This window comes from Anomaloglossus baeobatrachus, chromosome 10 (assembly GCF_048569485.1).
Source record: "Anomaloglossus baeobatrachus isolate aAnoBae1 chromosome 10, aAnoBae1.hap1, whole genome shotgun sequence".
Classification (NCBI taxonomy): Eukaryota; Metazoa; Chordata; class Amphibia; order Anura; family Aromobatidae; genus Anomaloglossus; species Anomaloglossus baeobatrachus.
In genome coordinates this window covers 203,712,049-203,738,366 of record NC_134362.1, presented here as the reverse complement: position 1 = coordinate 203,738,366, position 26,318 = coordinate 203,712,049, and the positions used below count along the sequence as shown (strand labels likewise).

General features: G+C 44.3%; 1 long non-coding RNA gene across 1 annotated transcript in view; it reads right to left on the bottom strand.

The window, feature by feature from the left end:
• The window catches only part of LOC142254703 (uncharacterized), a 240,035-nt gene extending 217,822 nt beyond the window's left edge, over positions 1 to 22,213 (bottom strand). Inside the window, exons 1-3 of the long non-coding RNA XR_012727304.1 lie at positions 22,138 to 22,213; positions 11,266 to 11,413; positions 9,209 to 9,289 (exon numbers count right to left, since the gene is read on the bottom strand). This is a non-coding gene — a long non-coding RNA (uncharacterized LOC142254703). The remainder of the gene's footprint in view (positions 1 to 9,208; positions 9,290 to 11,265; positions 11,414 to 22,137) is intronic.
• Between the last annotated feature and the right edge of the window lie 4,105 nt (positions 22,214 to 26,318).

The following is a 26,318-nucleotide window of genomic DNA, read 5'->3' as shown; positions in this document are numbered from 1 at the left end:
CTCCCATTTTCCATAGAATAATAATATTCCACCCGCGGCCATTAACTCCTTAAATCTTGCTGCCAAATTCTGGCAGCAAGATCTAAATGCGCGCGGCCATGTTTTTTACTTGCCGCCGCCCCCACCGGAAGTCACGTGCGTGATCACGTGACTTTCGGTGGTTGCCATCGTAGCACAGGGTCATGTGATGACGCCTGCAGCTATGATGTTTCACTTTCATTTTCCCTCGGCACGGAGCAGAGGGAAAAAGAAAGTGACTGTATCTGCTGTTTACAGCTGTATAGCTGTGATCAGCAGATAGATAATAACGATCGGATTGCTGATCGCTATAGCCCCCTAGGGGGACTAGTAAAATAAAAAAAAAAAAGTCACACATGTCAGCTGTTGAAAACAGCTGATATGTGTGCCGACCGCCGCCGCCTGCCTGTGGCAGGGGGCGGGGCTTAACGGGACATGCTCCATGACGGATATATCCGTCCATGGTCATGAAGGGGTTAAACAAGGAAACCACCATTGGTGTGAATATATTGAATGGACATCATAAATGACAACTACTAGATCTTTCCAATGAGCTTGCATAATATGTTCCCAATTGGACAACTCTTGCTTTAGAAAAATCAGCAATTATTATCTCATATTTTCTACTGCAGCAGCCGTTGTAGGGAAAATATAGGGTTATATAATTCCCAATTTAATACATAGTAGACCATGTAATTCATGGTTGCATTGAGGCTTTGCAGCAGACCTGGTACATGTAGGGGTCTGCAGACGAAGGACACCCTACTAAGATGTTCAAATTCTCTAATAGGGTCTATGGGAAGGGGTGTTTAATAAGACAATCCCCTCGAGATCGAGTTCAATTGCATGGTTTGTATACAGATTGCAATACGTGGACTGATCACAGGTTAGCTGATCTAAAGAGCAGCCCTGAAGAAGGCGGTGCCGAAATGCGCGTCGGGGTGGGTGTCACATGTACAATTCTGGTGGTGCTGCACGTGGAGGTAAACCCTTATGATCTATTTCTATAGTATATATAGTTGCTGCACAATTGTCACTTGGACAATTAACCCTAGTATTAGCCATACACGCATTCCTTTTGTGCTGTTTATAGAGGTAAATGTCTTGACATATTTTTATATATTATGTATGTAATACATACGTGTAGATTGGGTTATTAGCCCAGAATACTGAGTATAGGCACATGACAATATCCCCCATATGTTCTACCCATATTGCTCTGCTCTATACCTTTTAAGTCTTGAATTTCATATGGTTTGTATACATCAGCTTTAGATCTTTTATAGTTACTATCTCATAGCACTTGACACTTTATATTTATTTGCAATTTTGCATGGCTGTAATTAACTTTTTTTAAACTTTTTATTTTTTAAGGTCTACTATGTGTGGCATATGATTTATGCAAATAGTCTTATATTGACAGAACACATTTTATCTTGCTACATATGCATATGCTACATAGGACCTGATTAATCTTAAAATATACAGTGTGTCCACCCATATCCTGTCCACCGCCATTAACTTGAGAACGGCGGCAGCTATAGGCATAGAAGTGGTGTCTGGGTATAGTAAAATAGCCATACGCTACGCAATGAAAGTGCCTATAGCGCCACCTAGTGAAAAACAACAGAGTTAGCATTTTATCTCAAAAACGGAACAAGATAGAGAGCAAAAAGTGAATTACAAAGTTGTAGGACATCATTAATTCAATAGGAATCCACACCTTGCACAGAAATGCTATGATTAGAATGTGTAAACCTCACAAGGCTGCGGACGTGAAGCGACACCTCATGGAGACCTTCCTACAAGTCATTGGGTATGGTGGCTGTGTGGAGTGGCCTCCACGCTCACCTGACCTGACCCCATTGGCCTTCTTTCTGTGAGGTCACATCAAACAGGTGTATGCGACCCCTCCACCAACATTGCAGGACCTACGACGATGTATCACAGATGCTTGTGCAAACGTGTCACCTACCATATTGCACAACGTGCAGCAAGATACAGTATGCTGTCCAGAGTCCAGATGTGCATTGCAGCTGACAGTGGCCACTTTGAGCATCAAAGTTAAATGAACGCCATATGCGTGACCAGCAGTCAATGTTTTGGGGGGGAGGGGTCATGGGTTTCATATCATAGCAATTCTGTATGCAAGGTGTTGATTTGTATTGAATTGACGATGTATTGAATTGACGATGCCCTACAACTTTGTAATTCACTTTTTTTCTCTATCTCGTTCCATTTTCGAGATAAAAATGCTAACTCCGTTGTTTTCCACCAGGTGGTGCTATAGGTGGTTTCATTGCGTAGCGCATGGCTACTTTACTATACCTAGACACCACTTCTATGCCTATAGCTGCCGCTGTTCTCAAATTAATGGCAGTGGACATATGGGTGGACACACTGTATATTTTCAGTGTCCTTTCCTGGTTTTGTACAATCTTTGTGACGCCCTATTGTTTCCAGACAACTAACTGTCATCTTATCCAATAAAGTTTATAAGCATTTGTTAAGGCCACGTCTCACTAAGCAACATCGCTAGCAACATCGCTGCTGAGGCACGACTTTTGTGACGCAACAGCGATGTTGCTAGCGATGTCGCTGTGTGTGACATCCAGCAACAACCTGGCCCCTGCTGTGAGGTCGCTGGTTGTTGTTGAACGTCCTGGACCATTTTTTAGTTGTCGCTCTCCCGCTGTGAAGCACAGATCGCTGTGTGTGACAGCGAGAGAGCAACAACTGAATGTGCAGTGAGCAGGGAGCCGGCTTCTGCGGACGCTGGTAACCAATGTAAATATCGGGTAACCAAGAAGCCCTTTCCTTGGTTACCCGATATTTACCTTCGTTACCAGCGTCCACCGCTTTCACGCTGTCAGTGCCGGCTCCCTGCACACATAGCCAGACTACACATCGGGTAATTAACCCGACGTGTACTTTGGCTAGGAGTGCAGGGAGCCAGCGCTAAGCGGTGTGCGCTGGTGACCAAGGTAAATATCGGGTTGGTTACCCGATATTTACCTTAGTTACCAAGCGCAGCATCGCTTCCAAGCGTCACTGCTGGCTGGGGGCTGGTCACTGGTTGCTGGAGAGATCTGCCTGTTTGACAGCTCACCAGCAACTCGTGTAGCGACGCTCCAGCGATCCCTGCCAGGTCAGGTTGCTGGTGGGATCGCTGGAGCGTCGCTTAGTGTGATGGTACCTTTAGACCTTTGTTCAGCATTTTTCTTCTGTTAGTTCTATCTTAAATAGGGTTTTCAGGTCTAAATTCATAATTTTGCTGTTATTCTGTGTGACTGCAAACTTATCAATCCTCACATTCGCCGATCAGTTGGGTGCGCATGTCATCATTGCGAGAGGTCTACTAGTCAGAAGAGATGTAATGATGCCAGCAGGTAGGAAGAGGTTCACGAGGCACTGGATAGGTGACCACTGACATGTCATGGCGGCTGAACGAAGGTCCTGCAAATATTTTTGCTCAACTCCAAAAAGGTACAAGCCCATAGATGCAAAACTGCTAGACTAATGAAAGTGAGCTAGCAAGTGTTGGATGATAAGCATCAAGGATTATCCCAAAAACAGCTGTATATCTAACCATCTGGCAGAGAGCTGCTCCCATGATGTCTGTCCAAGTGAATCCTGCAGTACTCAATATTAAACACCTTTATTTTGTAGCAATGCCTGAGATAAAGACGCAGCTACATGCCATAAATCGATGATCACAATGGCTGCGCTAACTATATGAATCATATAAAAGTGAATGTGCAAAACATACAGACGTCTCTAAATATGCACGCCTTTGTTTCTTATTTTGAGATGAATTCCAGCTCAGCTTTACCGCTCCAATGATTTCAGATGGTCATTTCCCCCAATAGACTTAAGAGTTACGTTCATGTAAACAAGTACAGTGCTGCGCTATGAAATATGCATTAACCCGATCCTTACCTACATCTTTGCCGTGATCAGAGGCCTACGAACGGCTAGAATACGCGTTCGAGATACGAAGGGGTTAAAGAGCTAATCTTTGTCAGTTTTAATTGGAGGTTTTAGCAAAGGGAAAATTGAATAGTTGTGTAAATCCGAAGTTTATTTGCATATTGGACAGGCAGAATACCATTATTACATGTCGTATCTTCTTGACAAGTTAATTTATTACATGGCTATTTTGGAGACAATGACTTCACAACACGGCAACGCAGCACTTTGAAAAAGTTTACATATGTAATTACTCATTTATTAGCGGAAACTATAACTCAGGCTTTATAGGCTGACTTTCAGGGTGTATAATGGATGCACTTTAACACAGGCTCGTGAAGGGTCTTCCTTATGAACAGTAATTCCTACTTGGGTGTATCCTAATAGAAAATGAATGAGCCGGATCAATGCCTCGCAGATTGTTACTTCTATGTAAACATTTTGGGTCGATAAAATAAACATTTTCACCAAATATAAAGTTGAACGACTTAGTAATTCATCACATACTAAGAGTGAAATTGCAATTTGAAGTAATGAGTGCACAATGCCTCCAGGTGCATGTCTTTAAGGTAATGTGATGCGTTTTCCTATATAAAGTAAAAAAAATAAATATATATATATATAGTACAGACCAAACGTTTGGACACACCTTCTCATTCAAAGAGTTTTCTTTATTTTCAGGACTCTGAAAATTGGAGATTCACATTGAAGGCATCAAAACTATGAATTAAAACATGTGGAATGAAATACCTAAAAAAGTGTGAAACAATTGAAAATATGGTTTATATTCTAGGTTCTTCAGAGTAGCCACCTTTTGCTTTGATTACTGCTTTGCACACACTTGGCATTCTCTTGATGAGCTTCAAGAGGTAGTCACCGGAAATGGTTTTCCAACAGTCTTGAAGGAGTTCCCAGAGATGCTTAGCACTTCTTGGCCCTTTTGCCTTCACTCTGCGGTCCAGCTCATCCCAAACCATCTCGATTGGGTTCAGGTCTGGTGACTGTGGAGGCCAGGTCATCTGGCGTAGCACCCCATCACTCTCCTTCTTAGTCAAATAGCCCTTACACAGCCTGGAGGTGTGTTTGGGGTCATTGTCCTGTTGAAAAATAAATGATGGTCCAACTAAACGCAAGCCGGATGGAATAGCATGCTGCTGCAAGATGCTGTGGTAGGCATGCTGGTTCTGTATGCCTTCAATTTTGAATAAATCCCTAACAGTGTCACCAGCAAAGCCCCCCCACACCATCACACCTCCTCCTCCATGCTTCACGGTGGGAACCAGCCATGTAGAGTCCATCCGTTCACCTTTTCTACAAAGACACGTGGTTGGATTCAAAGATCTCAAATTTAGACTCATCAGACCAAAGCACAGATTTCCACTGGTCTAATGTCCATTCCTTGTGTTCTTTAGCCCAAACAAGTCTCTTCTGCTTGTTGCCTGTCCTTAGCAGTGGTTTCCTAGCAGCGATTTTACCATGAAGGCCTGCTGCACAAAGTCTCCTCTTAACAGTTGTTCTAGAGATGAGAAGGTGTATCCCAACTTTTGGTCTGTACTGTGTGTATTTATATATATATATATAATATATATATATATATATATATATATATATATATATATATATATATATATATATATATATATATATATATATATAAAACCTTGTGATAAACATTATTTGCAATAGGGTCCTACGATGGCTGGTATGCCCTTGTATCCATCCAGACTGTCCCTGCTGATGGGATTATATTTCATGAGTACCATATGTTTTGGACTAAAATCAGGACTTTTCCCACCAAAATATGGGAGTAAAGTGGGGCTACGTCTTATAGTCCAGATTCGCCTGGCTCACTGTGGGGAAGGGCAGTGGAACGGGCCACAGAATGTAGGAACAGGATCAGTTCTGCAGAAAACCAGCGGCTGGGATGAAAAAGTATGCCCACTATCTAAGAAAATGAATATTCACTGCTTCCATGCCCATAATCCCGCCCACCTCTCGATGTGGAAGCAGAAATTATGGGTGTGGAGAGCAAATTAAACTTTCTTTAATAGCAAACAGACTGATCGCCATAGTTGCTGCAGTAAGCTGTGTGTCGCCTATTAAAGAAAATGAATATTCACTGCTCCCCACGCCTACAATCCCGGGTGTGGGGAGCAGTGAATATTCATTTTTGATTAGCTGACAGCTGAAGTTGGCATATAACGGGGGGCACACGGCATTTACATCATGCGCTGCCCGTCCATTATACACCAAGGTCAATTGCCGGCATCGGAAGACGACGCGTACCGGGGGAGCGGATGCAAAGTGAGTAAAATGGTTTCATCTTTTTTTTAGGTGTGCATCATAACAGGAGGTATACCAGGATGTGCCCATGATGGGGGAAATATATACCAGGATGAGGGAAATACAGTACACAGTCATGGCTGAAAGTGTTGACACCCTTGAAATTGTTCCAGAAAATGAGGTATTTCTCCCAAAAAATTATTGCGGTTACACATGTTTTGTTACACACGTTTATTATTTCCTTTGTGTGTATTGAAACAACACATAAAAAGAGAAAAAAAGGTAAATTGGACATAATTTCAAAGAAAACTGCTAAAATGAGCTGGACAAAATTGTTGGCACCTTTCCAAAATTGTGGGTAAACAGCTTTGTTTCAAGCATGTGATGCATCTCAAACTCACCTATGGCAAGTAACAGATGTGGCCAATATGAAAATCATGCCTGAAACCTGATAAAAACGGGGGAAGTTAACTCAATCTTTGCATTGTGTGTCGGTGTGTTCCACACTAAAGCTGGGTTCACACATCGCGACAGCGACAACGACGTTGCTGTTACGTCACCATTTTCTGTGACGCAACAGTGACCTTGTAAGTCGCTGTTATGATCGCTGCTTAGCTGTCAAACATAGCAGACGCAGCAGCGATCATAACGACACGCGTCGCTGTGCTACATGTGCAGAGAGCAGGGAGCCGCGCACACTGCTTAGCGCTGGCTCCCTGCACTCCTAGCTACAGTTCACATCGGGTTAATTACCCGATGTGTACTGCAGCTACATGTGCAGAGAGCAGGGAGCCGGCACTGGCAGCGAGAGCGGCGGACGCTGGTAACGAAGGTAAATATCGGGTAACCAGGGAAAGGTCTTCCCTTGGTTATCTGATGTTTACCCTGGTTACAGCTTACCGCAGCTGCCAGATGCCGGCTCCTGCTCCCTGGTCACTTCATTTTGTCGCTCTCTCGCTGTCACACACAGCGATGTGTGCGTCACAGCGGGAGAGCAACGACCAAAAAATGAAGCTGGACATTCAGCAACGAGCGGCGACCTCACAGCAGGGGCCAGCTCGTTGCTGGATGTCACACACAGCGACAGCGACGGGACGTCGCTGCTATGTCACAGAAAATGGTGACGTAGCAGCGACGTCGTTGTCGTCGTCGCTGTGTGTGACACCACCTTAAGCATCAAGAAAAGAAAGAGGACAAGAGAACTATCTGAGAATTTAAGAACCAAGATTGTAGAACAATATCAACAATCTTAAGGATACAAGTTCATCTCCAGATATCTGGATGTTCCTTTGTCCACAGCATGCAAAATAATCAAGAAGTTATCAACCCACGGCTCTGTAGCTAATCTCCCTGGATGTGGACGGCAGAGACAATTTATGAACAGTTGCAAAGCAGGATAGTCTGAATGGTAAATAAGCTACCCCAATTAAGTTCCAAATAAAGTCAAGCAGTCCTACAGGCACAGGGTGCACCAGTGTCAGTGCGAATTATTCATTGACATGTCCATGAAATGAAACACTAAACAAATTTAGGAGAACCCCAGTGTTGACAGAGACATCAAAAAGCTTGACTGCAGTTTGCCAAAAATGTACGTGAGTAACGAAAATCCTTCTGGGAAAGCGTCTTGTGGACAGACAAGACAAAAATAGAACTTTTTGGTAGAGCACATCATTTTACTGTTTACCGATAAAGGAATGAGGCCTATAAAGAAAAGAACAAAGTTGTCTTGTGTGCAAGGCATCATGAAATTTGAAGATTACCAAAGAATTTTCGATTGCAAATGTGGTTTACGGTGTAAGAAAGCTGGATTTGCGTTCTAGGTCTTGGGTCTTCCAGCAGGTCAATTATTCCAACATACTTCAACAAGACCCTAGAAATGGATGGCAACAAAGCACTGGAGACGTCGGAAATGGCAGCAATGAGTCCAGATCTAAATCCCATCGACATCTGTGGAGAGATTTTAAAATTGCTTTTGGGAGAAGAGAAGACGCCTTCAAATATGAGAGACCTGGAACTGCTTATAAATAAGACTCCAAAATTCCAGGTGTAAAAAGCTTGTGGATGGTTATAGGAAGCAATGGATTTGTTATTTATTCCAAAGGGAGTGCAACCAAAAATTAAGTTGAGAGTGCCAACAATTTTGTCCTGCCAATTTTTGGAGTTTTATGTGAAATTATGCCCATTTTACCATTTTTTCTCTGTGTTTCTATGTTTTTCCAATACATACAAGAAAAATAAACGTGTATAACAAAACATGTAATTTCAATAATTTTTCTGGGAGAAATACTTAATTTTCTGGAACAATTTCAAAGGTGCCAACACTTGTGGCCATGACTGTATATACCAGGATTGCGGACATGTATACGAGGATGGGCACATGATGGGGGAAATTAGTACAGAATTAGAAGAAATTACCCCCATAACAACAGCAGATCCCTCCTATAACAGTGCATCATGACCTAATTTTTTGCTTCATTTTTTTTCCTATTTTCCGCCTCCAAAACCTATGTGAGTCTTATGGTCCGGTACATCGTTGTAACACCTTAACCGGCATCCCGCACTATATTGCTTCCATCCTCCGGCAGAGACGCCGACACTCTCACCTTCCCAGTCGCCCAGCGGCCACTGCTCCATCCCGTGTTACTGTTCCCCGGGGCCTGTGCACACCACCCAGGCCTCCCGGGAGTGTCCTTAGGGCGCGTGCACAGGCCCTGATCTGCAGTCCTCAGCAATGGTCGCTCTGTGTTATTCAGCTATGTTCACTGTTTACAGTCAGCTACTGCCAGAGCCGATTACAGCTGCTTGGAAGGGGTGTCAGGTGTTTAACCCCCACTGATCTGATATTGATGACTTACCCTGATGATAGATCATTAATATCATAAGTCTTTAATGCAGCATGCTTCAAAATACAAAAGTACAATTAATTGAGAGTACTCACCAGAGATCCATTTTCAGATAGAAAAGCTTCATTGTAATGTACCTACAATTCATGATTCTGTAACCAGTGTAGGCAAATAATCTGTGAATTAAACAAAAATAAAAAGTATTGATAACCAGAAGAGGCACGTTTTATCGGATATAACTACCATATTTTTAGGACTATAAGGCCATGTGCCCACAAGAGCTTGCTTCTGCGGATTTTGCTGCGGAAAATCTGCGGCTTTATCTGGATTTTCTAGATAAATCCGCAGGTTTTAGCATGTACAGTCACTCCCCATGTTATCCTATGGGACATAGGGAGTGTCTGTGTCCACGTTGCGGAATGTGCGACTGCGGAATATGTTGCGGATATCCCGCAGCCGCACATAACTGCATGTCAATTATTCCTGCGGATTTACCTGCGGATGGTCCCATACTTACCTGCCTTGATAGCAGACACCCGGTCACTTTCCCTCGGTGCACAGGAGGCTGGAGCGCGGTGGATCCATGAGCAGGAAGGAGGAGGTGGGCGGGGCTTGCACGAGCTCCGGTCATGTGACAGCCAGAGCTAGTTCAGGCCCGCTCACCTTCTCCTGCACAGTGTAGAGACGCTGACAGACGCCGGAGAGAAGTGCTGCATGATGGAGGTATGAACGCCCCCATCACTCAGCACTTGTTCTGCATTGAGGATGCAGTGCTGAAGTCATGGTACTGTATCCTCAATGCAGAATGCCCGCAGGACATTCCGCAAATAAACCGCAGCATTGAAACAGACAAAGTTGTGCTGCGGTTTTCTGGGAGCTCCTGTGGAATGTCCTGCGGATATAACCACAGGACACTTTCCCCCGTGGGCACATAGCCTTAGATGCAGGAAAAAATCTTGCTAAAAAGTGACTGAATCTTATGATCCAGAGGCAGCATCCTCTGATTGCGGAAGCCAATGACCGCATCCTTCCCGATCACTGAGACAACCACTCTCTCTCCTCCTGCGACACATTGACCTATGTGATCAGTGTCATGCAGAAGAGGAAGCTTCTAGGATCTACATTAAGACTGCATGCCCTCCACAGCTGAAGAACCTGTCACCCTACCAGCTCCAGGACCTTTCAGGTTATGTGATCATGAGGCAGCTTCCTCTGATCAGCGCAGGATTAGGGTGCCAACCTCCGCGGCAAGGTAGGGGCGAGAATAGGGTGTACCAGGGATAACTTCCACTTGCTTATAGATTATAGGTTTTTGGAAATTTTGTCTGTCAATTGTTGCATTTTTGTAATTATTGGTGTTCATTGGGAGATGTCCTCATTTTAATTGATATATTAATATAACGGAATTTTCTGAGTTGTTTTTTGATTTTTTTTTCTATCCTTAGGATAGGTCATCAATTTCTGATCGGCCGGAGTCCGACACCGGCACCCCCACCGATCAGCTGTTGCCCGTCCTGGCGGCGGCAGTCAGAAATGTTCAGTTGCGGAGCTGCTCCGTCTTCTGATAGTGGCAGCGGCCGGGTACTGCACATCCGCCGACTATTGATCTGAATAGGAGGTGGATGTGCCGTACCCGGCCGCAGCCACTATCAGAAGACGGAGCAGCTCCGCAACTGAGTATTTCCGACTGCCGGGATGGGCAACAGCTGATCGACGGGGGTGCCATGTGAGTATTTCCGGCTGCCTGCTACCGCCGCCGGAACCGAGAACAGCTGATTGGTAAGGGTGCGTCGTGTCGGACCCTGGCTGATCAGGCATTGATGACCTATCCTAAGGATAGACCATCAATATAAAAGTAGGGGGCAACCTCTTTAATGAACATGCTGTAAAGCTACAGTATATCACAAAAAGTGAATACACCCCTCACATTTTTGTTAATATTTGACTACATCTTTTCATAGGACAACACTGAAGATCTGACACTTTGATACAATGTACAGTAGTGAGTGTGCGGCTTGTATAACAGTGCAAATTTGGTGTGCTTAAAGTAACTCATCACACAGCTAATCATAAAAAAACTGCTGTTAACAAAATAGAGTACACCCATAAGCGTAAATGGCCAAATTGTGCCTAATTAGTCGTTTTCCCTCACCGTTATCATGTGACACATTAGTGTTACAAGGTGTCAGGTGTGACTGTAGAGCAGGAGTGTTACATTTGGTATTATCGCTCGCACACTCTCTCATACTGGTCACTGGAGGTTCAACATGGCTCCTCATGGCAAAGAATTCTCTGAGGATCTAAAAAAAAAAACAAAAACAATTTTTGCTCTATATAAAGTCCAAAATCTCACCATCAGAATGTTACATTTCACCACAATACATAAATATCACAAATTTCCCAGACTAACAGAAGTACCCTGCTGAGAAAACCATAGTGAACACTCAAATAAACAGAAATCATGTTTTTTTTTTTTCAATAAAATGGGGCAAGTGCAGAAGAGTCTTTCTATTGGAATTTGCTGGCTCCCTATTCTAGAGATGCATGGGATTTTAGAGGAGACAACCCTGTCAATCAAGGGAGAGGATATAGTTGACATATCCATCTTAAAGTGGGGTGCCGCAGATCGCATAGTGCCCTAAGCACCAACTTAGCGCATAAATGAAAGAAGGAAAAAAAAACCTCTCAAAAACTATTCAGTGGCTTTTAAAAATAAAAGCCTTTATTCTACAAGGTCTCTGCTTTCTTTGATAGGGATTTTCCTAAGAAGCAGCCCCACTGACAATTTTAGCCCCTAATCCCATCTAAAAGTGCCTGTAATATAGAGTAGGTGCATTATAATACTTACCAACCACCGTCTTCCCCGGTTTTTGATGTTGTGATTATCCTCTTCTGAATCACATGATCTCACAGGGATTTACCTATGCATGGACCAGAAGTTGCTTTTACAATGTAAGCCTATGGAGCCTACTTCAATAGCAGGGACCCATACAGCAGGCAATATGTGAGCTAGCAACAATGAGGAGCAACCACCGTGATCCCGAAAATGACTAAAAACCAGGGGAGATGGCGATCGGTTTTTTTTCAATGCACCTACACTGCATTATAGACACATACACACGTAGTCAAAATTGTTGGTACTCTTCAATTAATGAAAGAAAAACCCACAATGGCCACAGAAATAACTTGAATCAGAAAAAAATAATAAATGAAAATAAAATCTGAAAATGAACAATGAAAGTCAGACATTGCTGCTTTTCTGCTTCCACAGAATTAAAAAAAAATAAAATAAAACTCATGAAATAGGCCTGGACAGAAATTTTGGTACCCCTGGAAATAACGTGACAAAAGGGACATGTTAAGTTAAGGTGTGTCCACTAATTAGCATCACAGGTGTCTACAATCTTGTAATCAGTCAGTGGATTTGTATATAGGGCTACAGATATTCGCTGTGCTGTTTGGTGACATGGTGTGTACCACACTCAACATGAACCATAGGAAGCGAAGGAAAGAGTTGTCTCAGGATATTAGAAAGAAAATTATAGACAAGCATGTTAAAGGTAAAGGTTATAAGACCATCTCCAAGCAGCTTGATATTCCTGTGTTGCACATATTGTTCAGAAATGTAAGATCTATGGGACTGTAGCCAACCTCCCTGGACATGGCCACAGCAGGAAAACTGATGACAAATCAAAGGAACATATAATACGAATGGTAACAAAAGAGCCCAGAAAAACTTATAGAGAGATTAAAGGTGAACTCCAAGCTCAAGGAACATCAGTGTCAGATCGCACTATCCGTCGTTGTTTGAGCCAAAGTGGATTCCATTGGAGACGAACCAAGGAGGACACCATTGTTGAAAAAAAAATCATAAAAAAGCCAGACTGGAATTTGCCAAACTACATGTTGATAAGCCACAAAGCTTCTGGGAGAATGTCCTATGGACAGATGAGACAAAAATGGAACTTTCTGGCATGGCACATCAGATCTATGTTCACAAACGGAAAATTGAAGCATATCAAGAAAACAACACTGTCCCTACTGTGAAACATGGAGGAGGCTCTGTTACGTTCTTTGGCTGCTTTGCTGCATCTTTCACAGGGTGTCTTGAATCTGTGCACGTTACAAGGAAATTTCAAGACTATCAAGGGATTCTAGAGAGAAATGTGCTGCTCATGTCAGAAAGCTTGGTCTCAGTCGCAGGGCATGGGTCTTGCAACAGGATAATGACCAAAACCACACAGCTAAAAACACCCAAGAATGGGTAAGAGGAAAACATTGGACTATTCTGAAGTGGCATTCCATGAGCCCTGACCTAAATCCTATTGAGCATCTTTGGAAAGAGCTGAAACATGCCGTCTGGAAAAGGCAACGTTCAAACACGAGACAACTGGAGAAGTTTGCTCTTGAGGAGTGGATCAAAATACCTGTCGAGAGGTGCAGAAGTCTCATTGACAGTTACAGGACTCGCTTGATTGCCCCAAAAGGTTGTGCAACAAAATATTAAGTTAAGGGACCATCATTTCTGTTCAGGCCTATTTCATGAGTTTCATTTTTGAAAAAAAATTCTGTGGAAGCATGGTTGAAAAGCAATGTCTGACTTTCATTTTCATAGATTTTTTTTATTCATTATTACTTTTGTCAGATTCCAACTATTTCTGTGACCGTTGTGGCTTTTCTTTCATTAAACGAAGGGTGAGGGGTGCCAACAATTTTGACCACGTGTGTATAAAAGGGATTAGGGGATAAAATTTTGCTGCAAGAGCTTCTTTAAGAACGCCGTGAGAAGTATTTTAAGCGGAATAATCTTTAGAGATAAATTTCATGTAAAGTAAAAATGTCTGATATTCTTAGCCATATTATTAACTTAGCCTAATTAAAATGATAAAAAAAGAAGCTGAAGAGCTGTTTTTATGGCCCTTGTCCTTAGGTATTCAGATTTTCTTGTTCTGATCAGAGACAACAGACAAAAGTTCAGGTGGTCGGTTACACAGGAGTATTTTCTTTTCTTTTTGTTTTACTCATATCACTGCGGTTTATGTTCAGTAACCAGGAATATGAACATCGTCTCAATTAACGGAGTACCTTCAGGGCCCTCTGTAGCCAACTATCCTAGCGCGTTCGTCCATACTGTCATCAGCACCTAATCAACTAATGATGGCTGAAAATGAGGAAGGCCAATCCCAATAAATCCGAGGGATAGTAATTTTTCTCTTTTAATGTCTTTCTCCCTCCTTCCTTCTTCTTCCTACGGCACATTGCAGTAAATTAATGTCACCGTGGCTATAACAGTAGCGCTCCTATGGCAAGTATTCAAGCAACGATCCTCGAATATTTTATCTGAGCATTTATTTGTTCATAAAATAAAGCGGGATTTATAACGGGCCTCTCTGTTTTTGAGGGCTGCTTGCTTCGCAGTTCCAACAGCTCCTTATCTTCAGCACCTAGATATAAGGATCTTTCCAAGAGGCTGGAGAAACATATATATTAAAACAAGAAGAAAAAGACAGAGGCAAAAAGAAACACTGCGTAAAGTTCTCAGTGAAAAATATCAATAGGATGTACAAAGTAGAAAAAAATGAAATGTGAAGAGCATGAACACAACATAAAAGAGGTGGTCACAATGTAACCAGTATACGTTTTTCTATTTTCTTGGGTGTGTTTTTCTGCAATTCCATATAGGTACGTGTAAAGGTTGAGCGACGTCTAAGTGATAACGAATCGTAAAATGCAAAATGCTTAATCACAAGCGGCGTTCGTTCCATAAGTAATGATGCACGCTGAGCATTCTGGGGCGCCAACCTCTGCAAATGAAATGCTACATTATAATTCATCGATTCTAAAGCCAATCATTTGATATTTTGACTGCAAGCTTAGGAATATTCATACTTCCAACTGCATGTAAATTTCAGTGAGCCATTAAAATCTCAGAGCTCTATAATTAGGCAGCTCCTGATAGATATGGATGTGGCTTGTGAGGATTACGATTGAGGGAGCATCTCTGGGGACAGGTTCCGGACTAGCTTTCAATCCCCAGCTCCCCCCACCTTCCCTCCAAACCCGCTTTTCCAGGAGATGTTGCTCTGCCGAGTTTGACAGTGTCTGGTGATTGAGCCAAAAAGTGCAAAAGGGCACACATATTAAGAGATAAAGACTGAAAGTATGCTGATGGACTCTAATCGTAATGTTCATATAGGAAAATAATACACGAGACACCACAACGCACATTCAAAAAAATATCTAATGGAGACGAGCAAAGAAGATTCATAGGAAACATTGGAAATCCTCCCTAGCACGTCTGATTAGTAAGCCTGGCGTTACATCACTGTTGAGTCGTGACACACGTGTCTCTCCGGGCCTACTAATAAGATGAGAAATCAGGGATGACGCAGGTAAAAGAAAATTCGTAAGGCTCTGGTCCGGTGGTCACGGAGTACCGACCTGACTGCTGCAGGGTCCTGAAAATCACCTCCAAAACCAGACATTACAAATACAAGTGCATCTCAATAAATTAGAATATCATCAAAAAGTTAATTTATTTCAGTAAGCCAATATGAAAAGGAAACGCATATATCATATAGAGTCATTACACAGTTATCTATTTCACGTATTATATATTATATAGAGTCATTACACACAGAGGGATCTATATCACGTGTTTATTATGTATATTATAGAGTCATTACACGCAGAGGGATCTATATCACGTTTATTATGTATATTATAGAGTCATTACACACAGAGGGATCTATTTCATGTGTTTATTATATGTTATATAGAGTCATTACACCCAGAGGGATCTATTCCTATATATTATATAGAGTCATTACACAGAGTGATCTATTTCATGTCTTATTATATAGTATATAGAGTCATTACACACAGAGGGATCTATTTCACGTGTCCACCGCCATTAACTTGAGAACGGCGGCACCTATAGGCATAGAAGTGGTGTCTAGGTATAGTAAAGTATCCATGCGCTATGCAATGAAACCACCTATAATGCCACCTGGTGGAAAACAACGGAGTTAGGCTATGTGCGCACTAGAAAAGTGATTTTTCTCAAGAAAATTTCTTGAGAAACTTCTGTGAGTTGAAGATTACCGCACCTGCGGTAAAAAAAACACACCAAAACCGTGTTTTTTCCGCAGGTTGGTCCCTGCGGTTTTTTATGCTGTAACTGCAATAAATAATATAGATAATAGATAGATAATCGATAGATAGACAGACAGATAATGGATAGAGGGAAAGATGGATAGATGAATAGATATAGAGATAGATAGATATAGATAAATATAGATAGATAGGCTAAATAGATGGATATATGAATAGACTGGGTGGATGGGTAAATAAATGGATACATAGATAGATAGATAGATAATAGATGAGAAAGACCTATATAATGTCCCACCTCCCTGCATATTCTAAGCTGGCACCCTTTAGTGACTTTCATGTGGCACTAAAGGGTGCTTAGCCTTGTATTTAGCCAAAAAATAAATAAATAATTAAAAAAAACGACGTGGGGTCCCCCTATCTTTTGTAGCCAGCTAGGGTAAAGCAGACGGCTGCAGCCTGCAGACCACAGCTGGCAGCTTTACCTTGGCTGGTAATCCAAAACAGAGGGCACCTCACGCTGTTATTTTACATTAAATAATTTAAAACAAAAAACGTGGGGTCCCCCCCAAATTGGATCACCAGCCAAGGTAAAGCGGACAGCTGTGGTCTGATATTCTCAGACTAGGGAGGTCCACTGTTATTGGACACTCCCAAGCCTAAAAATAGCAGGCCACAGCCGCCCCAGAAGTGGCGCATCAATTAGACGTGCCAATCCTGGCGCATCTACTCACCCCGTTGCCCTGGTGCGGTGGCAAACGGGTTAATATATGGGGTTGATGCCAGATGTGTAATGTCACCTGGCATCAGGCCCTGGGGTTAGTGATGTCACACGTCTATCAGATACCTGACATCACCAACCCAGCCAGTAAGAAATAAAAAATAGACAACAAAAAAAGTTTTATTTGAATAAACACTCCCCAAAACATTCCCTCTTTCACTAATTTATTGAAAAGAACAATCAATTCCAGGTCCGGCGTAATCCAATAAGGGGGTCCCACAACGATCCATACCATAGTCACTGTCCCAGTCAATGAAGAACAAAATGTTCCCCATTGGCTGGGAGAGCAATGCAGTGACTTGAGCTAACATCAATAGGTCAGCCCAGGTCACTGCAGGGGATGACGAGCACTGATATCAGGAGGTTAGATGAGATCATTGCCTGCTGTGATCTCCTGCACTGCTGACGTCAGCGCTGTCACTGACTTCTGTGCCCGCCGCGTTCTCAGCAATATCGCAAGAGCCCGTGACATCACCGCTAGACAGGCCGCCCGCGAGACAGGCATAGACGGCAGTGACAGCGCTGACGTCAGCAGTGCAGGAGATCATCACAGCAGGTAATGATCTCATCTAACCTCCTGATGGCAGTGCTAGTCATCGCCGCGGCTGCCAGCACTGCAGCGTGAGAAGCTGCTGATACTGCGGGCAGACACTGACACTGCAGTGCGGGCAGTCCCTGGGCTGGCAGGGAGCGGGACACAGACTGCACGGGCACCCGACGGAGGTCACACGGAAGTGCTTCTGTGCGGCGTCCAGGGAGTGTGGTGTGTGTTTACTCTGCTCCGCTTCCTCTTCCTGTCATAATGACATCACTCCCGTGCAAAACGCAGGGTAGTGATGAACGTTACCGTAGGTAAACCGCGGCTATACCGCACATCATTTGCTACTTGCGGTATACCCCCGGTATTTTGCGATTACATTACAGTGAATGGAGTGAAATACCGCAGGTACCTGCGGAAAAGAAGTGACATGCACATTTTCTCAAGATATTTTCTCAAGAAATTCTGCAGAAAGAATTTTCTTGAGAAAAAAACGCAGCGTGCGCACAGCTATTTTTTTCCCCATAGGTTTTGCTGGGAAATGTCTGCAAAAAGATTACAAACATTTCTCAAGAAATTTCTGCAGCAAACCGCGGGTAAAACCGCGAGTAAAAACGCAGTGTGCGCACAGGGCCTTAGCCTTTTTTATCTCGAAAATGGAACGAGATAGAGAAAAAAAGTGAATTAAAAAATTGTAGGGCATCATCAATTCAATACGAATCGACACCTTGCATACAGAAATGCTATGATATGAAACCCATGACCCCCCCAATACATTGAATGCTGGTCACGCATATGGTGCTCATTTAACTTTGATGCTCAGTGTCCCCCGTCAGTTGCAATGCACATCTGGACTCTGGACAGCATACTGTGTCTTGCTGCACGCTGTGCAATATGGTAGCGGACACGTTTGCACAAGCATCCGTGATACGTGGTCGTAGGTCCTGCAATGTTGGTGGAGGGGTCGCATACACCTGCTGTTTGATGTGACCTCACAGAAAGAAGTCCAATGGGGTCAGGTCAGGTGAGTGTGGAGGCCACTCCTCACAGCCACCATACCCAATGACTTGTAGGAAGGTCTCCATGAGGTATCACTTCACGTCCGCAGCTTTGTGAGTTTTATACGTTCTTATCATAGCATTTCTGTATGCAAGGTGTCGATTCCTATTGAATTGATGATGCCCTACAATTTTTTAATTCACTTTTTTTCTCTACCTCGTTCCGTTTTCGAGATAAAAATGCTAACTCCGTTGTTTTCCACCAGGTGGCGCTAAAGGTGATTTCATTGCATAGCGCATGGCTACTTTAAAATACCTAGACACCACTTCGATCAATTGCTATATATTATATGGAGACATTACACACAGAGGGATCTATTTCACTTGTTTATTTCTGTTAACGTTGATGATTATGGCTTACAGCCAATGAAAACCCAAAAGTCCCAAAATTAGAATATTATAGAAGACCAATTGAAAAAATGATGTTACACTCAGAAATGTTGGCACCTGCTGAAATGTCTGTACAGTAAATGCCTCAATACTTGGTTGCGGCTCCTTTTGCATGAATTACTGCATCAATGTGGTATGGAGGCGATCAGCCTGTGGCACTACTGAGGTGTTACGGAAGCCCAGGTAGCTTTGATAGCCGCCTTCCGCTCGTCTGCATTGTTGGCTCTGATGTCTCCGGGCGCAACTGAAGTGAGTGCGAGATCAGCGGTGACTTCAGTCAGGTGATGTGCGGTGACAGCTGAAGTCACCGCTGATCCCGCGCAGCTCACTTCACTTGCGGCCTGACCCTCACAGCGAGCAGTCATGTTCTATGGCCGCTCGCTTTGATTGTCATCTATGGAGCAGACCGGATGCGTCGTGGGACCTCATGTGGATTATGTCGGACCTGGAGGGGTGGTTATTGGAGTTAATAGAGTGGTGTAAGAAGATTATTTTTGTGTTTTATTTCAAATAAAGGATTTTTTTGGGTGATTGTGTTTATTTATTTTCACTTACAGCTTAGTGATGTGGGGGTGTCTCATAGACGCCTGCCATCACTAAGCTAGGACTTAGTGGCCACTATGGGCTGCTGCCATTATCTCCTTATTACCCCGATTGCCTCCGCATCAGGGCAATCGGGATGAGTCGGGAAAAGTCCCGGGACTGTCACATCTAATGGATGCGGCAATTCTGGGCGGCTGCTGGCTGATATTTCTAGGCTGGGGGAGGCTCCCAATAACGTGGGTCTCCTCAGCCTGAGAATACCAGCCTCCAGCTGTGAGACTTTATCTTGGCTGGTTACCAAAATTGGAGGGGACCGCACGTCGTTTTCTTAAATTATTTAATTTACTGTATGATACAGACCCGTCCACAGGTGTCTGTGATTGGCTGTAGTCAGACAGCTGTCACTCAGCGTTGGGGCAGGTTTGCCTGCAACCAATTACAGCCACCAGTGAGCATGGAAGGAGTGAATATGTTCTGATCCTAATGAGCGTCCGGCTCTGGAAGATGAAAGAGCTGCCGCGGCAGCAATGTGACAGCGAGTATGAAGCGCTTGCTCCTACCCCTTTGCGCCTGATTCTGGTCCACATAGACTTTATATGGTATAAAGTATCTGGCCAAATATCAGCGATCAATCCCCGCCGACCCGGAGACTAGTCAGAAAAACGCACCAAAACGCACGGAAAATAACTTGCGTTTTTCATTGCAGTTTTCCACACCTCATTGAATTCAATGGGTGAAAAACACTGTGAAAAACACCAAAAGAATTCACATGTTGCATCATTCTGGTCACCACAAAGATGCAGCCAAGAAAAACTGCAATGTGCAGACAGCAAAAATGAAATCTCATAGACTTTGCTGGGGAAGGAAATTAATGCATTTTTGAGACCAAAACAACACCGAAAAAGCACACAAAAAATGCAGCGTGCGCACATAGCATAAAGGGCCCGTTACAATATATATCTAACGATATATCGTCGGGGTAACGTCATTAGTGACGCACATCCAGCATCGTTTGACATATCGTAGCGTGTGACAGCTACGAGCGACTGTGATCGAGCAAAAATACTCACCTTATCGTTGCTCGATGACACGTCATTCATTTTCAAAAAAATCGATCAAGTGCCAGGATGCAGGTTGTTCGTCGTTCCCGAGGCAGCACACATCGCTCCGTGTGACACCCCGGGAACGGCGAACACAGCTTACCTGCGTCCCGCCGGCAATGCGGAAGGAAGGAGGTGGGCGGGATGTTACGTCCCACTCATCTCCGCCCCTCCGCTTCGATTGGCCGGCCGCTGTGTGACGTCGCGGTGACGCCAAATGTCCCTCCCCGTTCAGGAAGTGGATGTTCGCCGCCCACAGCGAGGTCGTTCGGGAGGTAAGTACGTGTGACACGGGCAACAAATTGGGTGCGATCGCACGACAAATCGTAGCGTGTAAAGCGGCCTTTACAGTACGATATAGACGCACATAGTGGTGGGCGTGCTGTCTAACTGCAATGAATCACAGACGCTGGTGGGCGGGGACAGCAGTGAATATGTATGAGGCTAATGAGTGGCACTGGAAATAAAATAAGCAGTTACAGCTGCACCGCATACTCGGTAACTATAACACACTTGCGCCTATCCCTTCTACCACCATTTTTGAGAGCCGGATTCTGGTCCCCATAGACTCATATGGGGACTGGAATTCCGCCAGATAACTGGGATCAATTCCGGGCCAGAACAGGTTTTATTTTTTTTAAACCTGTTTAGACCCGCCATCACTATTTACTAAAACAAAAACGCATGGGACAAAAATGTGCAAAAAAAATGCGCTTTTCTGATGCATTTTCTGGCACAAGGTGTTTTTTTGCCAGAAGATGCATTTTTCGGTGGAGAAACAAAACTACAACGTGCGCACATACCTTTCAGGAGTTTTATTTTGTTTTAATCTGATTTTTTCCATGCCGAACAAGACACAGCATTTTTTTTTTTACAGCATCAGCAAAATGAACACGAGTTAAAGTCTCATTCACACACTGCAGGTTTTTTTTCACTGTAGAAATATTTAACAAAAAACAGAAAGTTGATTTTTTTCATGTTCTTCTTGCGGTTTTCCTCCAAAAATGAGTATTTTCCACAGCGTTTTCATGGGTTTTTCTACCGCAGCTTTACTACAATCCGCAATACATCGTGATATGTCCGTACCGCGTGAATATTGCCTAGTGATGTAGTTATCTATCGTTATAACCCGGCCTCAGGCGCCAGCGTCTATGTGGCGGTTGTATATGGCGCTGCGCTAAACTAAGGGAGTCACGTTGCCTCAGAAAACATAAAATCACATAACTTGGTAGAACTTTTTTTTTCTTAGCAAAAAATATTAAAAATGAAAGAAAAAAAAATCACCTCATGAACTAATATATCCATATCTGCTATGAGGGACTCCCTACAGCCATGGAAACCCAGATTACCACAGATAAACAGTATGAAGGAAACTGATGAGGTACAAAATATAGCCAAACAGAACTGAGCAAAGTAAAGTGGGTAAAAAATGAAGATAGTAATAAAGCACAGAATTTATTCGGTATTCCCAGTCTGTGGGACTAAAACAACACACAAATACCTGTCAGCCGCCATTTTAGGTGAAGTTATAAACTGTGGAGAAGACGCCATTACGTGATCAAAAACGCTGACCTCCGCGTTGCATTCTGGGCTGTGTAGTTCCAAACGCCAGAACGTTCGGGTTAGAAGCCACTTCAGGACTACAGTTCCCAGACGTCCGTGTACCACGTGAGTTATAGAGGCCAATCAGCAGTTAGGGCGCGCTTTCTCCTCACCCTGGAGGTTCTGAGGCGGGAAAATGAGGTAGGATTTCTGTCAGAGCATAAAGTTCGTGCTTCTTTTGTCAGAACGTCCATAATGTCGTATGTTCCGTGTTTTATAGTATTTCTGAGGTATTTTCAGCTTCTTGTTGACTTCTGTCGTGTTTTTTTTTTGTGCTCAGTAACAATACCCTCAGATATTCACCACAGTGCATTGTGATGGGTCTGAGGTATCAAAACATGGAAGTTTTTATTACATGTAGGGATTAACAGTGCAAGCAAAATAGTATTGACAGGTGGTTATTACCAATTTTTCTAAAAATGGCCCAAGAAGTGTAATATGAGTGCCCTTCACCCCCTCGTGTGTGTGTGTGCGCGTGCGTGCGTGCGCGTGTGCGTGTATGTGTATATATATAAATAAAATCACACTATGTAGGTACTAAATGGACTCTAGTCCATATTTGCAAATTCCTGATGAAATAGCACCATTTTTTTGCACTTTAGTGGAGCCATATCCTAAATGCAATAGAAAAGTTGTGCAGTTGCCCCTAGCAACCAGTCAGACTCCCACGTTCATTTCCTAAAGGTCTCCTGCAAAACGAGGCTAAGTTAGATTGGTTGCCGGGGGCAACTGCTCCACTTTTTTACACCATTTTGATAATTGTCTCTTCCCAAAAATCTGTAGAAACAAAAGACCTCCACCAGTGTCGCATATTGATCTGTAAGAGCCTTTGCGTGACCGGTTTCTAATGAGCCCCAATACGTTTCCAATTTTTCCTTCCGCTTTCTAGTGCTATAACTTTTTTTTACTTATTTTCCGATCAAAATTTTATTACATTTATTCTTTTTGTACACTTTGTTGGCTATGCAATTTATGAGACCCTTTTTTTTTTTTTTTTTAATTTATTACTCGAGATTCTGATAGTTTGATCTCACCATTACACACGCATCACTGCATTTTATTTTATTTTATTTTTTTTTTTAAGATTTTACCGTAATTTCTTGCGGAAAAGGGGGTGATGTGATCTTTTATTTTATTTTTTACATTTATCAATTAAATCATCAACCCACTACACAAAAAAAACCCCAAAAAGCTATTGCATACCTCCATCAACAGAGAAATTGAAATGCTGCGGGTCTTGGAAAAAGGCATCAAAAGCAAACTTTTCAAATTTTTTTACAAATTTTTTATGTAATTTACTGAAAAACAAAAAAAAAAACCCCAAACAATACTCTTGGTATCATTTCAAGCATACCACCCTGGATAAGCATTTTGCCAGGTTACTTTTACTGCAAAGCAAAACTAAAGAAACATTGCATTTTATATATTTTTTTTTTTTTTTTTTTTTTTTACAAAATTTCACTGCACTTGGAATTATTTTTCCGTTTTCCCCATTACAATGTAAGGTGAATGGTGTAATTTAGGCTGCTTTCACACATCCGTTTTTTGCCATCAGGCACAATCCGGTTTGTGCCTGATGCAACAAATCCGTCACAGATTGTGTAAAAACTAATGCGACGGATCCGTTTTTTTTTTTCTTTTCTTTTTCATGTCAAAGGGAGAGAGAGAGATCCCATCATCACTGCACACATCGGCACTACTGCCCCCATGATCACTGCACACATCGGCACTACTGCCCCCATGATCACTGCACACATCGGCACTACTGCCCCCATCATCACTGCACACATCGGCACTACTGCCCCCATCATCACTGCACACATCGGCACTACTGCCCCCATCATCACTGCACACATCGGCACTACTGCCCCCATCATCACTGCACACATCGGCACTACTGCCCCCATCATCACTGCACACATCGGCACTACTGCCCCCATCATCACTGCACACATCGGCACTACTGCCCCCATCATCACTGCACACATCGGCACTACCGCCCCCATCATCACTGCACACCCCGGCACTACCGCCCCCATCATCACTGCACACCCCGGCACTACCGCCCCCATCATCACTGCACACATCGGCACTACTGCCCCCATCATCACTGCACACATCGGCACTACTGCCCCCATCATCACTGCACACATCGGCACTACTGCCCCCATCATCACTGCACACATCGGCACTACTGCCCCCATCATCACTGCACACATCGGCACTACCGCCCCCATCATCACTGCACACATCGGCACTACCGCCCCCATCATCACTGCACACCCCGGCACTACCGCCCCCATCATCACTGCACACACCGGCACTACCGCCCCCATCATCACTGCACACCCCGGCACTACCGCCCCCATCATCACTGCACACCCCGGCACTACCGCCCCCATCATCACTGCACACATCGGCACTACTGCCCCCATCATCACTGCACACATCGGCACTACCGCCCCCATCATCACTGCACACCCCGGCACTACCGCCCCCATCATCACTGCACACCCCGGCACTACCGCCCCCATCATCACTGCACACCCCGGCACTACCGCCCCCATCATCACTGCACACCCCGGCACTACCGCCCCCATCATCACTGCACACCCCGGCACTACCGCCCCCATCATCACTGCACACACCGGCACTACCGCCCCCATCATCATTGCACACATCGGCACTACCGCCCCCATCATCACTGCACGCACCGGCACTAGCGCCCCCATCATCACTGCACACACCGGCACTAGCGCCCCCATCATCACTGCACACACCGGCACTAGCGCCCCCATCATCACTGCACACACCGGCACTAGCGCCCCCATCATCACTGCACACACCGGCACTAGCGCCCCCATCATCACTGCACACGCCGGCACTACCGCCCCCATCATCACAGCACACGCCGGCACTACCGCCCCCATCATCACAGCACACGCCGGCACTACCGCCCCCATCATCACAGCACACGCCGGCACTGACGCTCCCATAATCATCGCACACACGCAGGCCTTACCGCAACCATAATCACCGCACACACGCCGACACTACCGCACTCATCGTCACTACCTGAGTGGCGTCACTGCTGTCAGCGCGACTCGCTTCAGTTGCTACGTAGAGCTGAAAGAGAGTGGTCACGGTCTGCTAGATCTGGAGGCCATGGTGAGCGGTGACATTAGAACACTTCACCGCTAATTGCGGCCTCCAACACACACTAGGAGCTTCCAGAAGGGACCTCAAGTGAATGCTGTGCTGGACTGTCTGCCTGTCACGGCAGTAGCGCCTATCAGACAGTCCGGAACTGAGTTCACCTGAGGGCATTTGTAGTGGTTCTCTTGGTTCCATCTGTGTGAGCCTCCAGCTGTGACCTCAGGTGAACTCAGTGTTGGACTGCGGTGTCCCCGTGACACGCAGTCAGACACTCCGGCACTGAGATCACTTCTGGCAGCTCCCATGGTGCTCTCAGTGTGTCCCGGACGAGCAGTGAGCGGTCATGTGTTCTAATGTCACCACACACTATATTCTTCTGATGTTGCAGAGCCGGGTTCGTCGTAGGACACCTGTTACGTCACCACCGGAGTCCGCTCCAGCAACTTCTGCTCCGATCGCCAGGCGACGCCTGTGGGCGCAGGCTCCGCTCATCCACTGGGCTGGGTTTCCTTGGGAGCTGCAGTACCACTAGCTGACTGTAGGTGGCAGGTGTCTTCCAGCTGAAGTTATCATCATTCACCTACAACCAATGGGAAGACACCACACCCTTCTTAATTCCCCTCCTGTCTTCTGACCAATGCCAGAGATAGTTCTCATATTCTGGTTCCTGTCCCGCCTGTTCTGTTTAGTGATTCTGATGTTCTGACTTCTGCTTGTTACCTGACTACCTCTCCTGCCTGCTGTTTATGTACCTCGCTGCCCGATCCGGATTTGACCACTGCTTTGTTTTCTGATTACGCCCTTGCCGGCCGATTCTGTCCCTGTTCTGCTATTCCTGGTGTGACCCTGCCTGACTACTACTCTATCGGACTGCTGCCTTCCACAGGTAGTGATCTCCAGGGCCCTGTGTAATTCCAAATCCCT